Source organism: Ambystoma mexicanum, chromosome 5p (genome assembly GCF_040938575.1).
Source record: "Ambystoma mexicanum isolate Mex_15411 chromosome 5p, UKY_AmexF1_1, whole genome shotgun sequence".
Taxonomy (NCBI): Eukaryota; Metazoa; Chordata; class Amphibia; order Caudata; family Ambystomatidae; genus Ambystoma; species Ambystoma mexicanum.
The window spans coordinates 576,027,805-576,040,586 of record NC_090930.1 but is presented as its reverse complement, the minus strand read 5'-3'; positions in this window follow the sequence as shown (position 1 = coordinate 576,040,586).

Below are 12,782 nucleotides of genomic sequence, written 5' to 3'. Positions count from 1 at the left end.
AATGAAGTGTAATTTCGTCAAATGGCACCTAATTTATAAGCTTTTACATTATTTTGGGACCCCCTCTCTAATTTTACCCCCTCTTGACAGAATCCCACCAAACTTTGCAAACTCACTCAGAATCTCAGAATCAGGTCAGAAATATACATGCAAAATTTCATGCAGTTCCATTAAGTGGCGCCAAAGTTATAAGGCATCCAAGAACTGCATTTCACCAACCCTGTAATGCTGATGTGTTTGCGAACTTCAAAGGACTGTTCGCTAACATCCGGACTGTTTGCAGACTTTCACGCCAAAAAAAAACGATTTTGTTTTGCTTCTTGCAGCCATATCCCATCCCATCCTCATCACCCCTCACCTCCCCAGAGATTATTTGATAAGTTTGACAAGTGCAACGTTGTGTTTTTTAATATGTTTTGACCGCGATGTCCGTGGACACCGGCCACTGTCCACGAATCTAAGATGGCTGGCGTTTCCAAAAATCTGATGCACTTCACGCTCTTCACTATCCAATCAGCGAACACGTCGCATGTCCGCGGACATGTCCCAAGCCGATTAACCAATCGGTGTCCTGTCTGCAGAGAGAACAGGCAAGTGTGTCAGTGGAGCAGACATAGATACCACTAATATTTTGTGACATACTTTTTGGTCATTTAAAAAAAACTACTGGGTGGATTTTGACCAAATTTACAAAAGCACGCTTTCAGGACCAAGCCGCTGCTCTTGCCGCAAATTTGGTGAAAATCCATCCAGCGGTTTGGGCTGTAGGCGTGAGCAAAGTTTTTTACCCATTCAGTCTATGGGAAAAAAGGAAATGTTGGGACCTCCCTATAACTTTGCCCCCCCCGAACCAAACCTCACAAAGGTTTGCAAAAGAATTCAGAGTGGGCCATATACTTTTTTTACAAACTTTGCTGTGGGTTCGTTCAGGGGGAGCGAAGTTATAAGCCACCTAAAAAAGTGCTCTTCCTATGAGATGAGCAACTTAACCATAACTACATGGCCGCTACCGCGGGCCATGTAATATAATATTAAAATTCAAAACGTACTATATATCTAGATATTACCCTTGTCCTAGGTTCTTACAGTAATTTCCTTAGGGTTTGGTCTCATGGTGCATATACATGGGGTAATAAGCAGGCCTCAAACGCACAAATCATTTGTATACATGAAAATAAACTTTTTTGTTAATAACAGTTTCTGATGATGCTGCTTCTTTTTTGCTTACTTTAGTTTCCCGGTATGTGCCTCTGATTTGTATGCATTGTGGTCTTTATATGTATTTGAGGAGAACCATCTCTGGTTCCAGTTCCGGAAGCACCTCAAGACCTTCCTCTTTGTTTCTGCCTTCTCCCTTCCTCTCCCCTGCTGATTACCTGTCTGACACTGCACTGGTCACCTGGCTACACTCTGATTTCAGGCACAGGTCCCTGCCAGTCCAGTTGCACACCCACACTGCCTCCCGGCAACCCTTGCACTTGAGTCTGTGTCTGTAACCCTACAGTCCCCCTACCTGCACTTTTGGACACCTGCTGTCTGCACTTACCCTTGCACATGCCACCTGCTGGCCGCACTTCTTGTTATTGTTTTGATTCCATGTACAGGACTACCCCCTCTCCTTTCCCCTGACACTTTTCCTCTCCCCCTCCCCTGCACTTGCGCGATCTCAATGTCACTTGGCCTATTTAGATCGTTGTCTCTGTCCTCCCTCTGATCCCCCTTCCTTGTCTCGTTGTGCCTTGAAACACGTGTGTATACGCGTGTTACAAATGCTGTATCATATCATATTGTTTGTAGTAGCACAAGGGTGCAGTAAGTGTTGAATTATTATCTAGTTATTACATCTTTAACAGTACTTAAAGGTTTGATAAGGTAACATTCATTATTTTACTATGCAACATTGCAAATTTATAAATATTGTACCACTATGGTCCATGCTGCAGCCATTGCCTATGTTTATGTATGATTAGGTTCCTGTGTGAAGAACAACACTGCAATAGAATGTTTTTTAGAGCAGCACATTGTTTAATAGGTTAAGCAGTTTATGATACGTCTCCCGATCACCCCTGGCATCTTTTTAACAACATTATAATCACAACCCCCTAATTTCAGATGTGATGTCTCAGTGATATCATCAATGACATTTGTGATGTTATCTTTGATGTCCTCAGTGTTAGATTAGCAGTGCACAGTGGTGACGTGAGTTATGGTTGCCTAGCTTGCCATAACTGGTGAATTCCTGGGGGTTTTCAATTTTACTTGTTACCATAATATCCCTTTAACAGCATTTTTCCACTGGATTTGATAGGTTTTTATAAGTGAAACTTAACCATAATGTCCCTTTAACAAAGTTTTTTCACTGAATTTCATGGATTTTTACCAGGAGACGCTTAATTTTTCTACATGTCCCTTACATAATACTGAACCCTCTGTCCCCAACATGATAGCCGCAGCGTCCATCGACAGCGCGACTGTCCACAGACTTTGGCCAACATTCACACTTTCCAAAAGCACCGGGTTTACCTTACATTATTATATCGTGCAGCCGACAAAGAAAAGATTTTTAAAGTAAATTAAATATGTATACAAAATCTGTACTTAAGAAACCAGAAGTACATTTTCATAGGTTGCTCAACATAATGGAATACACTGAGCGCAAAAGCGATGTGTGGATCTAAAAATATTATCTCAGTGGAACCTCGCGTACACAGTCAGAAGCAACTCTACGAAACAAGTCCAACCTACTCAGAAGAAACCCATACAAAAAGAAGTAAGTACACTATATTTCTTCCTGTAACATTAGAGTTAGCTGTATCTCCATGACTTGTAAGAAATATCAGTATTATTTTCTTTATACAGAAATAGCACCCCGGCGTGGTTAGAAGAACACTTTCCCCATGATGAAATGAGTGAAGGGCATTACTCTAATGGTAGAAAATACATTTTCTAATCTTGAAAAAGTAATGTACATTGTTTCACATGTCATTAAAACATGGTTTTCTGCTTAACAGTAACAGTGCAAATGAAGAAAGTGGCCCCGAATTACCACTAAATGAGGAAACAGATGGCCACAGCCATCCTCAAAAGCAAAATAATGCAAATTAGCTATTACGTCTGTCAGCAAAAATTGATGAACTGAACACTAATTTTGAACAGTTAATGACATTTGTCAAAAGGCATATTACAGACAATATCAGATACCACTGCCCCACTTGTACCTGCGCGCATTCCACTTTCCTAGCCAATCATCCCCACCAAATTCCTGCAATTAACGGCGCTACGATGAAACCTCAATCCCTTGCTCGCCTCATGAGCAATCTGTAGAAAACCCCAATTCCCAAAACCCCAAGCCAGCTGAGTTTTCGTGATTGGCTGCCTCTAAGACATTAGCAAATTTGAGGCACCGGCAGGCAGAAGCCGGCCCCTCCATCCAATGCCTACTGCTAGGTCCCTTGCTGAGGCTGTATTCTTCCATTCTTCCCCACCAGCTGTTGAAGGCAGGGCTGAACCATCATGCCCCCCACTATCTGTTTCACTGCTTGATCCACGCTGCTGCAGCAGCTTTTACAGCAAATAACAGAAGGTAGGTTTTGGCATGCTTTATTGCAGTGGGACTCTTTGAAGAAAAAATAAATGTTTGCAAATCTCATCAGCGAGCATGTCGTGTGCTCAAAATTAATTTGCTAAGGCAAATTACCTCTTGTTTGCCTAGCGCACACTGGGGCTGCAACGCAGAAGGTGTACAACGTTTATGTGGTCATTTGGCCATTCGTATGGGTATGAGAAGCCACATTCTACCAGCCAGCCAGCTGAATCTTCATGATTGGCTGCCTCTAAGACATTAGCTAATCGGAGGCGCCGGCGGTGGAAGCTGGTCCCTCAATCGAAAGCCCAAAGCTAGGGCCCTGTCTATGCTTATCTGGACCGAGGAGGGCTGGGTGGGCCCCCGCCTTCTTTTCCCTCACAAACTATGAACAAGCCTCCTGATGGATGGCACCTGCATGAATTTAAGACACTGCACCTCCATGTTCTTTTATGATCAACAAGTGAGTGATGGCTGAAATTTCTACTGCTTCCAGCAATATTATCTCTGAACCTGACCCAAACTGTGCCCATCTCACTCTGCCGTCCTTGACTCACCTATTCCACCTTTTGCATTGCATTTTGTGCCCCTGTTTGATTTTCACATCTAGGTGTGTGCGTTTTAACATCCTGCACCCCACTTTTTGCATTGCATCTTGTGCCCATGTTTGATTTTCAAATCTAGGTATGTGTGTGTTTTAAAATCATGCACCCCACTTTTTGCATTGAATTGTGTGTCCCTATTTGTTTTTCCAATTTAGGTATGTGTGCAGCCACTCCTCTTTCCTTCAACTATCTTCTGCCACTCTGGTGGTACTCACCACCTCTCCTATCTTCTCTAACTGCTACACTATCACCTACCCTCCGTCTCTCATGAAGTCTGGAAGACAAAAGCACAAAAAAGACATCCTGACCACCAACTCTGGCCTACCCATCGAAGACACCTATGCCATTGCTATTTCAGACAGCTCTTCACCAACATACTCTTCTCTGTCCCCTCCCAACATCTATGGACTCCTCATCTCCTTTCTACTCTCTCCCCTTTCACATCCTCTCCCATTAATGGTGGCACCAAGTGAGAAGTCTTCTTGGCGGGTTTTGCATCTACCCAGTGTATAATTAATGTTTACCACACCTTTGACTGGTGTACCACGCCCCTCTACTCCTCCTCAGAAAACCTTCAAATGCGTCAACCTCCTTCATCTAGCTTCACTTATCGCTCGCTCAGCCAACAAACACTCCACCAACCTCTGCCCCCTTCTTGAAGACATTGATCTTGACAGCCTCACCCTTGCTGAGACGTGGTTCAATGCTAGCTCAGTCACTGCTTTAGACTCCCTTCTCCCTGATGGCTACAAGATCATTTCCAAGCCCCACACTAACCGTGCTGGTGGTGGGGTTGCTGTAATTTTCCCTGAGTGGGTCCATTCTTCCCGCATACCCACCCAGCCTTACTCCTCCTTTGAGAGCCTGGTGTGCAGGTTTGTCATCTCCCCATCCTCCTCTCTGACCATTGTAAATATCTACAGGTCCCTGACTCTACCACCCTTGTTCTCTCTGAATGGGCAGATTGCTGCTCCTCTCTCCTCTAAACCGCCTCTAAACTCCTTCTCTTGGGAAATTTATATATCCATCTGGACTCTTCCATCACCGAATCCACTCTCTTCCATGACCTCTGCACCTTGCTCTGCCTCTCCATTCTCCCTTCTAGCCCAACCAACTCTGGTGGGCACTCTCTTAATGCCCTCATCCACTCTGATCTTTCACTCTCCTCCCCACTGGTCACCCCTCTCTCCTGGTCAGATCACTCTCCCCTCTCCTCCCACGTGTGCCCATTCGGCCCTCTGACTGCACCTCCCCCAGTCCTGCCAACCTTGTTCACAAACATCCATCTGATGAAACAAGTGGCAGCTGCTTCCTTGTCTTCCACCTTACATCAGGCCAATACTAACACTATTGCCCCAGTCATGAGGATTCGCCTGAAACCCACCTCTAATCATTACACCTGGTAGGACTCTGAACCTGCAGCCCTGAAGCACAAGTGGACAGCTTCTGAATGGAAGGGGCAATCCTCTGGCTCACCCACTGACAAACTGGTCTGTCCCCTGCTCCAAAGACAACACAGACTTTCCATTTGCACCAAGAAAAGGGCCCACATTCAGGCGCGGGTCTCCAACAACTCGGCTGAACTCTTTAAACTCTGCTGGGAACTTGGAAACCCATCTGCAATCTCCTCCTCACCACTTCCCTCCTAAGCCTGCTGCAACACATTGCCCACAAATTTCACTTCTAAAACTCAGGACATCCTGAGCACCCTTGCGTCCCTCCACCCCGACCACTCTTCCACTCCCTTGCCTCCTATGGCCTCCCACCCTCCATCCTCCTCTCTCTCCTCCTTCTCAACTTTCACACTTGATGAGTTCACCACAGTTGTCTGATCCATGAAGGTCTCCTCCAACCAGGTTTCCCCCTGCTCCTTCAGAACCATTAAGGACAACATTGGCTCTCTTGCCCCTGGACTTGCTGATTTCCGCATCTACTCCTTTTCCACTGGATCTTTCCCCTCCTCCCTCAAGCACTCCCGTGTGCTCCCTCTCCTGAAAAACCTTCAGCAGACCCCACCTACCCAGCCAACTACCACCCTATCTCTTTCACCTCCTTCCTTGGGAAGCTCTTGCAGAAACTGGTCTTCCCCCAATTTACTTGTTGGAGGTCTCCACAACCATCAATCTGGATTCTGAGCCTCAGACCCACAGAAACTGCACTTCTGAACACCCCTGACCAACTGCTCGCATATCTAGACTCCAACTCTCCAGCTGTCTGCATTCTACTAGATCTCTGCACTGCCTTTGACACATTCAACCATTCCATCCTCATAACACGGCTCCACCATACCCTGGGTATCTCAGAGCAGGCAATGGACTGACTGACTTTCCTAAGTGACCGCCCATTGCAGGTTATTCTGGGCACCTTCTCCTCCCCTACCTCTTTCCCCACCTTTGGCATCCCCCAGGGATACAACCTCTTCCCTTGGCTCTTTAACAATTACCTTGCTCCACTGGCCCTACTCATTTCCACCTTCTCTCCTAACTTGCGGTGCTATGCAGATGACACAAAACCTTTCTTCAAACTCGCTGCTGACCCTCTTATTTATTCCATCATCCCGGATTGCCATCCAGTCCTGGTGCACTTCCAATGATCTCTGCCTCAATGACAGCAAGACTGCAATACTCCCTATTGGGACCCCCTGCTCCCTCTTTCTTCCCCTCACTTTGGCCATCCTCAATGGGCTCTCTACCTTCTCCTTTATCTGAAGCCAGAAACCTTGGAGTCAGCTTCGACTCCTCCACCTCTCCTTCCTCCTTCACATTCAGGACATTGCCAAGAACTCCCACTTTCAACTCCTCCTTCTCAAAGGAATTCTCCCTTTTCTCACTTTCCCCCAGAAATGCAATGTTACCCAAGCCCTGGTTCTCTCTTGGCTTGACTACTGCAATAGCCTTCTCTTGAATTAACCCTCTTCCTCTTTACAACCCCTTGAGCTAATCCAGAATAGGGCAGCGAGACCTGTCGTTGGACTCAAACCCAGGGATCGCATCTCACCTGCCCTAAATACTCTTCACTGGCTAGCAGTTGCTGCACAGATTCAATTCAAATCCTTCAGATCATAAGGCTGTCTGGGCCCGGGGATCATGCTATCTGCAACTTGCTCTTACTAACTACTCTCCCTCTAGACCTCTAGGTTCATCTGGTACCAACTATCTGTGTGTAAATCGTTTCGCTAAACCGAGGGCCTGAGGCCGGTCTCTTTCCTCAACTGGCTCCCTCTTATGGAACAGCGTCCCCCATCTTCTTTGACCTGCTAATATCAGAGTCGCTGCATCAGCACCCGCACACCTATGCCATTGTAGGCCAGCACAGACACTCCAGCTCTTACCCTCCATTCCCTCTTCCTTCTCTCTCTCTCTTTCTCTCTCTCTCTCTCTCTCTCTCTCTCTCTCTCTCTCTCTCTCTCTCTCTCTCTCTCCACCCTTGCATGCTCTGAATGCTCACAAGGCATAGCAGGTCTGGCTTTATCGTCCAGTGTATGAAATGTTTTCAATCCCTTGTTCCCTCCCTGTTGCCCTTTGTCACTTTGAAACATTGCAAATGCACAATAAATAAATGAATGTTGTGTGCGCTTTTTACTGTATAAGACTAAAGATTATACCAATATTGAATTAGGTTGACTAAGGATGAATTGTGTCATTTAAATGAAACTAGACTCATGTTAAATATGTCATTTGTGTGCACTACATGTGTTAATGTATATAGTGTAAACATGTTAAAAAACTATTAACACTAATAACATTTTATTTAAAAGGTGTGTGATAGTCACTGTTTGATGGGCTGCCAGTTTTGATCTGAATGGTGATGAAGATCAGCTCAGCTGCGAAGATGATGGCAGGTTCAAACAGTGGTTTGATGGTAGCAGGTGCACCGTGGAGCTTTGATATTGAGCCGAGGCAATGACACGCTCATCTACCATAGTGCAACAGAGAATCGTGTCGAAAAAGTAGTTGAGCGATTCAAAGGTCAGGCGAGTGCCAAAGGCAGCCCCAGAGGTTCCTGCTGGTTTCGTGTGTTTGAACGATCTTGTATCAGCCTTTGCAGCTGTTTGATGGCAGAAAAGGCAGTAATCACTGCTGTCTTGCCTATCAGGTGCAGTGAGACCCTCTCGGGAGTCTTACGGACAAGTGTAGTCCTGGTTCACGGGCTGCAAATGCAAGGGGGGCAGGTGCACACCTTCAGGGATCCTTCACAACAATGAGGACCTGGCCAGCAGTTTGAGTGGCAAAAATGCAGATCTTGTTCCAGAAGTAAGTCACTCCAAATGTGCCTTGTGGAATGGAAAGGAACAGCGCTCGCCTCTGCCTTGGAGACTCAGTTTTTGTCTCAATGGTGGAGGCCTTTGATATGATATGATATGATATGATAGTTTATTTATATAGCGCCTATACACAATGTGTTTCAAAGCGCTTCAAGGAGGGAGGGGAACAAAGGAAAATACAGTTACATTCAGCAAAAGTCCTTGAAACAGTACAGAATGTAAAAATAACTATCATAATAGGCCTGTCGGCATTTCTGATAGTGCAAGTGCATAGAACAAGTAAGGCAAGAGGTAATTGATAGGAGGAGAACAAAGCAAGCAGTAACATTACTATGTCTGACGACAATTTAATGTCGGTGACAAATTTGAAAGTAGGGGATGGGGGGAGGAAGAGAACAAGGGGGAGGAGGGGGGACAGACAAGCTGCTATCTAGAGTCACGGAACAAAAGATAGGAGTAAGTGCTAGGAGGGGGAAGTCTAAGAGGAGGGAGAAGGAGTGGGGAGTAAGAAAGGTAGTAGAAGAGGATGGATGTGAGGAGGTGGGAAGGGAAGGAGGCAGGAAGGGGGGTGGAACGCAGAGCAAAGAGGGTGGAGCAGGCACTCATGGGGGGAAGGGGGGTACACAGGCAATCACGGAGGGCCAGGGGGGAACACGGGCACTCACGGAGGGGCAGGGGGGAACACAGGCACTCACGGAGGGGCAGGGGGGCACACGGGCACTCACGGGGGGCAGGGGGCACACGGGCACTCACTGAGGGGCAGGGGGGCACACGGGCACTCACGGAGGGCCAGGGGGAACACGGGCACTCACAGAGGGGCAGGGGGGAACACAGGCACTCACGGAGGGGCAGGGGGGCACACGGGCACTCACGGGGGGGCAGGGGGGCACACGGGCACTCACTGAGGGGCAGGGGGGCCCAAGGGCACTCACGGAGGGGGAGGGGGGGCACACAGGCACTCACAGAGGGGCCGGGGGCAGACAGGCACTCACGGAGGGGGAGAGGGGCACACGGGCACTCACGGAGGGGCAGGGGCACACAGGCACTTACGGAGGGGCAGGGGGGCACACGAGCACTCACGGAGGGGGAGTGGGGCACACGGGCACTTACAGAGGGGCACGGGGGAACACGGGCACTTACAGAGGGGCAGGAGGGCACACAGGCACTCACGGGGGGAGGGAGGCACACAGGCACTCACGGGGGGAAAGGGAGGGCACACAGGCACTCACGGAGGGGCGGGGGGCACACAGGCACTCACATAGGGGCAGGGGGACACACAGGCACTCACAGGGGGGGGGGCACACAGGCACTCACGGAGGGGCAGGGGGGCACACGGGCACTCACGGAGGGGCAGGGGGGCACACGGGCAATCACGGAGGGGCGGGGGGCACACAGGCACTCACGGAGGGGCAGGGGGGCACACAGGCACTCACAAAGGGTCAGGGGGGCACACAAGCACCAGGCACTAGGAACTCACGGAGGGGCAGGGGGCACACAGGCACTCACGGGGGAACAGGGGGGCACACAGGCACTCACGGAGGGGCAGGGGGGCACACAGACACTCATGGAGGGGGAGGGGGCACACAGGCACTCACGGAGGGGGAGGGGGGTACACAGGCACACACGGAGGGGCAGGGGGGCACACAGGCACTCACAGAGGGGCAGGGGGGGCACACGGGCAATCACGGAGGGGCAGGGGGGCACACAGGCACTCACGGAGGGGCAGGGGGCACACAGGCACTAACAAGGGTCAGGGGGGCACACAGGTACTAGGAACTCACGGAGGGGCAAGGGGGCACACAGGCACTCACGGGGGGCAGGGGAGCACACAGGCACTCACAAAGGGTCAGGGGGGCACACGGGCACACATGCACTAGGAACTCACGGAGGGGCAGGGGGGCACACAGGCACTCACGGAGGGGAAGGGGGGCACACAGGGACTCACAGAGGGGCAGGGGGGCACGCAGGCACTCACGGAGGGGCAGGGGGGCACACAGGCACACACGGGGGGCAGGGGGGCACACAGGCACACACGGAGGGGGAGGGGGGCAAACAGGCACAAAGGGAGGGGCAGGGGGGCACACAGGCACTCACGGAGGGGCCGGTGGGCAAGCAAGCACTCACGGAGGGGCAGGGGGGCACACAGGCACACACGGAGGGGCAGTGGGGCACACAGGCACACACGGAGGGGCGGGGGGGCACACAGGCACACACGGAGGGGCAGGGTGGCACACAGGCACTCACGGAGGGGCAGGGGGGCACACAGGCACACACGGAGGGGCAGGGGGGCACACAGGCACTCACGGAGGGGCAGGGGGGCAGACAGGCACTCACGGAGGGGCAGGGGGCACACAGGCACACACGGAGGGGCAGGGGGGCAGACAGGCACTCACGGAGGGGCAGGGGGCACACAGGCACACACGGAGGAGCAGGGGGGCACACAGGCACTCACGGAGGGGCAGGGGGGCACACAGGCACTCACGGAGGGGGACGGGCGAACGGCGTACTGCGGTGGACAGCGGTAGACAGGGCCTTTGAAGTGGGCCTTCGATGTTGTGGCCGGCTCCCGCCTCCCGGTTGCAGCCATTGGCTTAAGGGGCCAATGGCAACCAATGGGGGAGGGAGGCGGGAGCTGGCACCATAAGATGCAGAAACAACAGCAATTCAAAAACCTAGCCCAGCACACAGCCATCTTGGATGGTCTAAGGCATCAGGGCTCAATATGGCATATTTAAAACAAATCACCAGTAGAAATGCGCGGAGCGCAGCATGGCGATTCAAGTTAGATAAGGTATGCAGGCACGGTGAAATGTGCAATTAAGGCAGTTGGAAAGTCAACTCTCTCAAACGTAGTTGCAACTACTTTCTTACTTGGATATGTGTACCAAAATGAATCTAAGACGGAGTGGGAGTCCCCATCTTTTAAAGGGAAATTTCTCTAGGTGATTGAATAAATGCAAGCCTGATTTAAGGGTCTAATCACTATTCTACAAACAAGTGGACTTAACCATCTAACCTCACATCCAAAGTGCTTTGTGTTAAAAGAAGTTGATGGGACAGGAAGGGAGATAAAGAAAGAAAGAAGGAAAACAAGATGGTGGCACATTCCTCCAGATGGTTTGAGCTCCATCTGTCTACACTAACATTGCCCCCTTCTCTTTACAATAGAATCAAAAGCCCTTTTGGTATGCAGCACCCTGGTGTGAGGGTCGTCCTTTTGGGAAGGGTGTCCGTTTAACTGCTGTTCGCAGGACAGATTTGTGTGGAGTTTCTGCCTCCCTGAAAAGGGCGTTAGCTGCCCTCACCAAGGATCAAAGAGAGGCAACCCCAAGGGCTACAATTTTTCTGAGACAAGCAGTGACAGCCCGGCCGGGAAAATACACATAACTCTTCCAAAGCTGGGCTGTGCTCTGTTAAGATTGATTTCTAGAATCTGGCCTGGTGGACAGAATTAGGAGGCCAGTTATAGTGAACAGTGGAGCTATGAGAGGTTAGCCAAAACCCAATAAAGGTAGCAATGTAAAGCATTCAAGGCTATTCTCAGAAGAGTGTGAGTGGGAGCAGGGGTCCACAACGATTCAGCATATTGAAGCACACAACAATTATGTTTCGACAGGAATGTATACAAATACTATATTTATTCTAGGTCTCAAACACACACTAAAACAAGCAGGTGATATTATCACATAGCACTCAATAATAAACATATATACAGTCGCCATAGTTTCTTAAAATCCATTCAATGACTTAAATCAATAAAATAAGTTAAATAAGTGATGCAGTAAGATGGAAACATGTCACAAGAACTATGACCTAGCTTCAGAAGTCCAATCCCTACCAAGAATGGTGACTTGTGCCCAAAAGTCACAATGCTTCCCCCAGAATGCATCTGATGCAGATAATGTAGTTGTGTTGGTGATCATTCAAGGGAAGAGATGAAACAAGCTTACTGGTATGTAAAAATGTGTTCTTATCATTCCAGTTTCACGGCTCAGGTGTAATGATCAAAAAGCAGTGTAATGGAAGAGTACAAAGAGACTTGTTCTCAATGTTATCCTATGCAGGACAGGGGGAGCCAAATGTACAACCCACGATGCTGATTTTCCCAGATGACCGGATGGGTCACCTGGGGTTGCCGGAGGTTGGAATTTCTGCTGTTGGTTCTGGTGAGAGGTGTCCAGGAAATGCAAATGCAAGGATTCTTCCGGTAAGGTCCTGGAGCAAAGTGCATCCCTTGGGGATGGAGACATACAGAAAGCACCAATGCAGACCTCTTCAAGACCCTTCAAAGGTCAGCGGAATGTGAGTTCTATTGGCAGCCACAGCACAA